This window comes from Penaeus vannamei, chromosome 7 (assembly GCF_042767895.1).
Source record: "Penaeus vannamei isolate JL-2024 chromosome 7, ASM4276789v1, whole genome shotgun sequence".
Lineage (NCBI taxonomy): Eukaryota > Metazoa > Arthropoda > Malacostraca > Decapoda > Penaeidae > Penaeus > Penaeus vannamei.
In genome coordinates, this window is record NC_091555.1 from 46,768,517 (window position 1) to 46,775,324 (window position 6,808).

The following is a 6,808-nucleotide window of genomic DNA, read 5'->3' on the forward strand; positions in this document are numbered from 1 at the left end:
TTTCTCTATCGTCTCTGTTTCACTTTCTCCTTTTATTCCACTTTTATTCCTTTCTCCCTTTATTTTTATTTTCCTTCTGTCTGTCTGTCTGTCCGTCAGTCTGTCTCTGTCTGTCTGTCTGTCTGTCTGCCTGTCTCTCTCTCTCTCCCGTTCTTTTTACTTTTTCCCCCTCCTTCTCCTGTTTCCTTTCCCTCCATCTCCGTCTCCTTGCTTCACTTTCTCCTCCTCCGAAATCCTGATATTTTCTCCCTATTTCTCTATCTCCGTCTCCTTGTTTCACTTCATCTTTCTTCGAAATCCTCATCTTTTTTCCTATTTCTCTATCTCCGTCTCCTTGTTTCACTTCATCTTCCTTCGAAATCTTTATTTTCTCTCTATTTCTCTATCTCCTCTTTTCACTTTCTCCTCCTCCGAAATCTTTATTTTCGTCCTATTTCTCTATCTCCGTCTCCTTGTTTCACTTCATCTTCCTCCGAAATCCTCGCCTCCTTCCCTCTTCTTCATCATCTCTCTCTTTCATTCCCTTACTCCCCTCTTTCGTAAATTTCTCCCTCTCTTCCTCTCCTTTACTCCCCTCCTTCATCTTCATAAATTGTAGCATTCTCCATCTTCCTCGAATTTTTCCTCTTCTCCATCTTCTTCCTCTCTCTCTCTTTCTCTCCCTTACTTAACTCCCTCTTTCGCAAGTTGTCTCGATCTTCATTTCCCTCGCTTCCTTTCCTCTTCTCAATCTCATTCCCCTTACTTCCCTCCTTCACAAGTTGTCTCTATCTCCATCTCCCTCGAATCTTTCCTCTTCTCCCTCTCCTTCCCCTCTCTTTCTTCCCTTTACTTCCCTTGTTCCCAAGTTTCCTCTTCTTTCTCTCCATTCCCTCTAAAGTCTCTCTTTTAGCAAGTCTCCCGTCTCTCTCTCTCTCTCTCTCTCTCTCTCTCTCTCTCTCTCTCTCTCTCTCTCTCTCTCTCTCTCTCTCTCTCTCTCTCTCTCTCTCTCTCTCTCTCTCTCTCCTCTCCGTTACTTTCCGCTTTCGCAAGTCTCTCCTTCTGTCTGTCTGTCTGTCTGTCTGTCTGTCTGTCTGTCTGTCTGTCTGTTTGTCTGTCTCTCTCTCTCCCTTACTTCCCTCTTTCGCAAGTCTCCCCTCTTCCCCTCTCTCCCGGCACGGCATATCCAGAGTCCACAGTTTCAATTGGCTTCACAGGGGAGGAGAGAGAGAAAAAAAAGTGAGATCCTTTCGCAAAAGTCTAAATGGAAAATGCAAGCTGGGTGCAGAGCGTGGGCGGCATGGAGAGTGGGCGGCCGAGAAAGTCGTTGGCGTGATCCAATAGCTCCGAGAGAGGGGGGAGGGGGTAGGGGGAAGTGGGGAAGGGGGAGGTAGAGGGGGAAGGGAAGCGGGGCGGGGTGGGGGGAGTGCCATACATCCAGGGGCGCACCGGGGGGTTTTCCCACTCAAGGGGCCACCTCTCGGCCCGCGCTCTCTTCTTCTTTTTGGTCTACTTTCTTCTGTTTTATCTTTCTTCCTCACTTCACTTCACTAGTTCCCACTCTCCCCCTTTCTTCCTCTCCTCCTCCTCTCCTTCTCCCTCTTTCCCAATAAAGTCAGCACCTCCCCTTCTCCCTTCTCCCCACCTCCCCCCTCTCCCTCTCTCCCCTCCCCCCACCCTCCCCCTCTCCCTCTCCACCATCCCTTCCCTCCCCCATCTCCCCCTCTCACCATCTCCCCATCTTCACGCCCTCACAGCTCCCTCTTCCCGGAACTCCCACGCCTCCTCAAACCGGACATCTCCCTCATCTTGAGCGCTTCCAGAGTGTCCCACCTCTCCCTCTCCCTTCCCCCAAGCCAAAAAAAATGGGAGGGGGCAAAACCTCGAGGAAAATTTTCCTACCACTCACCATCTACTCCATCTTTTTACGCCCTCATCAGCTCCCTTGCTTTCCCGGAAGTCCCTGCCTACCTCTACCCTAACCAAAAAAGGGGTGGGGGGGCAAATGAGAAATTCTTTACCATCCCACAACCGGACGTCCCCCACATCTTCATCTACCTTCTCCCTTTCCCATCCTCCCTACCCACTACCCCCTAACCAAAAAAAAATGGGGAGGGGCAAAAAATGAGGGAAAATGTCTCTACCATCACAAAAACTACTCTGGCAGTTTGGAACCCCCCCCCCCCTTTTTTTTTTTTTTTTTTTACTTCATCTAACCCCTTTCCCTTCCCCCTACCCCTACCCCCTAACCAAAAAAAGGAAGGGGGGGCAAAAATGAGAAATTCTTTACCATCCCACAACTACCCCCCCCCTTTTTTTTACTTCATCTACCCCTCTTTCTCTCATCCCCCTACCCTTACTACTCCTAAAGCTAAACAAAAAAAAAAAAGGGGTGGGGGGGCAAAAATGAGAAATTCTTTACCATCCCACAACTACTCCCCCCCCCTTTTTTTTTTTTTTTACTTCATCTACCCCCTTTCCCATCCCCCTACCCACTACCCCCTAACCAAAAAAAAGGGGGTGGGGGCAAAAATGAGAAATTCTTTACCATCCCACAACTACTCCGGCATTTTGGAGATTTTTCTCTCTCTCTCTCAAACGCCACCGATTTTAGATGAAGAACAACGGGCAGTAATTATGTCTTTTTCTTTTTGCTGCTTTTTTATTCCATTTTCTCGCTTTTGGTATGAATGTCGGGGGTAGGATGGGGCATGGTGGTTAGGATGGAGTATGGTGGGGTATACTGGGGTGAGATGGAGTATGGTGGGGTATAGTGGGGTTTAGTTGGGTGAGATGGAGTATGGTGGGGTATAGTTGGGTAAGAAGGAGTATGGTGGGGTATAGTTGGGTAAGAAGGAGTATGGTGGGGTATAGTTGGGTAAGAAGGAGTATGGTGGGGTATAGTGGGGTGAGATGAAGTATAGTGGGGTAAGATGGAGTATGGTGGGGTATAGTGGCGTAAGATGGAGTATGGTGGGGTATAGTGGCGTAAGATGGAGTATGGTGGGGTAGGATGGGTCATGGTGGTTAGGATGGAGTATGGTGGGGTATAGTGGGGTAAGAAGGAGTATGGTGGGGTAGGATGGGGCATAGTGGTTAAAATGGAGTATGGAGGGGGGAGATGGGGTATCGTGGGGTATAGTGGCGTAAGATGGAGTATGGTGGGATAAGATGGGGTATGGTGGGGTAAGATGGAGTATGGTGCAGTATGATAGAGTAAGACAAATATTTCTTTACTTTTTATACCATTTTTATCATTACTTCTCTTACATTCTACTTTCTCCTCGTGTGAACGCTAGAGCAGGGTGGGACAAAGTGGGGTAGGGAGGGGGGGAGAGGGGATGGAGAGGGTACGGGGGGGTGCCCAGGAGAGCAGAGATATCAGGGCACTACTTATATCGCCCTGATAACGCCGATAAAACCGGCCAAAAAGGTCGGTGATGGATGGATGCCGATCGTATATCAGTCGTAACTTTTTTTTTTCTTTTTTTTCTTTTTTTTTGAATATCATGAAAAATCCTTCAAATAATTCGGAATAAAAAAAAATCTATTTCCGAAAAAAAGAGATGCAATAATAACAATGTTTAATATCATGAAAAATCCCTCTGGTTATTCAGAATTAAAAAAATAATAATAATATAATACAATAATAATAATAATAATAATAATAATAATAATAATAATAATAATAAATGTAGGCACCTCTTCCTCCATATTACCACAGAGACTAACTAAACTAAAACTCACCTAAAAATAATATATATCGAAAAACTCACCAAAAAAAATATATCGAAAAACTCACACAAAAAAAAGAAATATATCGAGATAAGGATACATATCTTAAGAAATTTTGCACGCTATATTATCCAAGAATATCGCATTGGCTGAGACGGAGGAGCGCCCACCAGAAGGCAGCCGACGGAAGATGCTCCAAAGATAAATAATGGCATTATTTTCTGCCCCTCTTTCTAGTCTCCATTACTATTTTTTTCGCTCGTTTTCTGTCGGTTCTCGCTTTCTCTTTCTTTCTCTTCTCATTCTCTCTTTCTCCATTATTTCGTTCGTTTTCTGTTGTTCTTGCTTTCTCTTTCTTTCTCTCTCTCTTTCTCCATTATCTCGTTCGTTTCATGTCGTTCTCGCTTTCTCTTTCTTTCTCTATCTAGTCTCCATTATCATTTTTTCGCTCGTTTTCTGTCGGTTCTCGCTTTCTCTTTCTTTCTCTTCTCTCTCTCTCCCTCTTTCTTGATTATTTCGTTCGTTTTCTGTCGTTCTCGCCTTCTCTTTCTTTCCCTTCTCTTTCTCCATTATTTCGTTCGTTTTCTGTCGTTCCCGCTTTCTCTTTCTTTCTCTCTCCCTCTTTCTCTATTATCTCGTTCGTTTTCTGTCGTTCTTGCTTTCTCTTTCTTTCTCTCTCCCTCTTTCTCCGTTATTTCGTTCGGTTCCCGTCGTTCTCGCTTTCTCTCTCTCTTTCCCTCTTCCCCTCTTTCCCTCGCCGAGTGCATTCGTCCCAGTCACAGGTGTTCGAGAGAGGGAGAGAGGAAGAGAGAGCGAGTGAGTAAGAGGGAGAGAAGACAAGAGAAAAAGAGAAGAAGAGAGGGTGAATGTTGAAGTGAGCGAGAGGGAGAGAGAACGACTGAGCGAGAAAGAGAAAGGACAAGATGAAGAGACGGCGAGAGGGAGAGACGGCAAGAAAGAATTTAAATATCTCGTTTTAATTCGGTTTGTTACAATGGATATTCTTTAATGTGACGTGTTGTCTCTTTTATTTTTTCTTCCAAATCTCCCCCTGTGTGCAAGGAATGGCCGGGGTGACCATCCACTGGCAGCGCGCGGGATCGAACGCAGGTCAGCTGCATCTCACAGCACACCATAGAGGGCGAGAGGGATCAGTAGCCCCGACAGGTCTCCCACTCGGATTTGCTTCTGATTAAGTTTGCAAGAGGCTCCGATTTTTACAAGTAGGTCGTCCATTTGCTCTTACTCCCCCTCCTTATAAAGTTCTTGGCGACGTTCGTATTCTCTTTCCTTCTCTCTTTCCCTTCCTCTTCCTTTCTTCCACTCGGGTCTTGCGTTTCTTCCTCCCTCAACTCGGGTTTGCTCTCTGTCTCCTTCCTCACTCGGGTTTGCGTCTCTCTCTCCTTATAACACTCGGGTTTGCGTTTCCTCTACCAGCCTCCGTTCTCCTCCCACTCGGGCTCCGTCTCTCACCTCCCTTCCTCACCCTCCCTCTCAATATGCGTTTCCAAACGTCGAGGCCCTTCCACCTCGGCTTGCGCCCCTCCCACTCGGGTTTGCGTCTCCTCCCACTCGGGTTTGCGTTTCCTCCCACTCGGGTTTGCGTCTCCTCCCACTCGGGTTTGCGTCTCCTCCCACTCGGGTTTGCGTTTCCTCCCACTCGGGTTTGCGTTTCCTCCCACTCGGGTTTGCGTCTCCTCCCACTCGGGTTTGCGTCTCCTCCCACTCGGGTTTGCGTCTCCTCCCACTCGGATTTGCTTCTGATTAAGATTACAGAGCCTCCGATTTTTACAAGTAGGTCGTCCATTTGCTCTTACTCCTCCTCCTTACAAAGTTATCGGTGACGTTCTTATTCTCTTTCTTTCTCTCTTTCTCTTCCTCTCCCTTTCTTCATTCATTTATCCTCTCTCTTCTCCCTCTCTCATACGCCTAGCTCTCTGTCACCTTTCTCCTTCCTCTCTATCCCTCTCTCTCTCTCCTTATAACACAAGATCCCTCTCCCTCTACCCCTCCATCTCCTCCTACTCCTCTCTCACCTCCCTTCCTCACCCTCCCTCTCAATATCGTTCCAAACACGCTACCTCCCTCCCCCTACCCCTCATCCACACTACCCCCCTCCCTCCCACTCCCACCTCACACCTCCCCCTCACCCTCCTCCTCTCCCTCCCTTCTTCCCTCCCCTCCTCCTCCCACCTCCCACTCCTCCTCTCCCCCTGCCCCTCCCACTCACACTCCTCCTCTCCCTCCCTTCCTCCCCACTCCCCTCCCACCTCACACTCCTCTCCCTTTCCCCTCACTCCCCCTCCCCCTCCCACCTCACACTCCCACTCCAATCTCGGGCTTCTACCTGTTATTGAAGGGAGCTTTGCTGAGGAGCAGAGGTTGCGCGAGAGGCTTTGAGAGAGGACTATACTCATTTCCCCTCTTCCCCTTCTCCCCTCTCCCCCCCCCTTCTTCCATCTTCATCCACCAATTACTGTTCCCGCAATCGTCTTTTCTTGTTTTGATCTCACTTCGCGGCGCATAATTTTCCCCTCTTTGCATTCCTCTTAACTTTAAGGCTTTCTATGCTCCGTTCCTTAATACTTTTTTGCTCTTCTCTCCTCCCCTCCTTCTTTCGCTCCTTTTCTTTCACTCTCTCTGTCTCCTTCCTCCCTTTTCTCCTGTCGCTCCCTCCCTCCTTCCCATCCTCCTTCTCTCCCTCCTACCCATCCGCTGGCTAATCCTGTCCCCCCTTCCTTCCTTCCCTTTAAATCCTCCTTCCACCATCACTCCTTCCCACCCCTCACTCATCCACCCTCCCTCCTTCCCTCCGTCCCTCCCTCCCTTCACACCCACCCTCCCTCCCTCCCAACCACCCCTCACTCATCCACCCACCCTTTCTCCCTCTCCCTCCCTCCCTCCTTCCCTCCCATCCAAGTCAATACCACCTACCCACTCTCCCTCCACACCATCCTCCCTCCCTCCCGCCCTCTCTCTCTCTCCCTCTTCCCTCCCACCCATCCTTCCTCCCTCCCATCCTCCCTCCCTCCCTCCCTCCCTCCAGCCCTCCACCGAAGTAATTCCTCCTCCCTCGAACTCGTGACAGCTATCC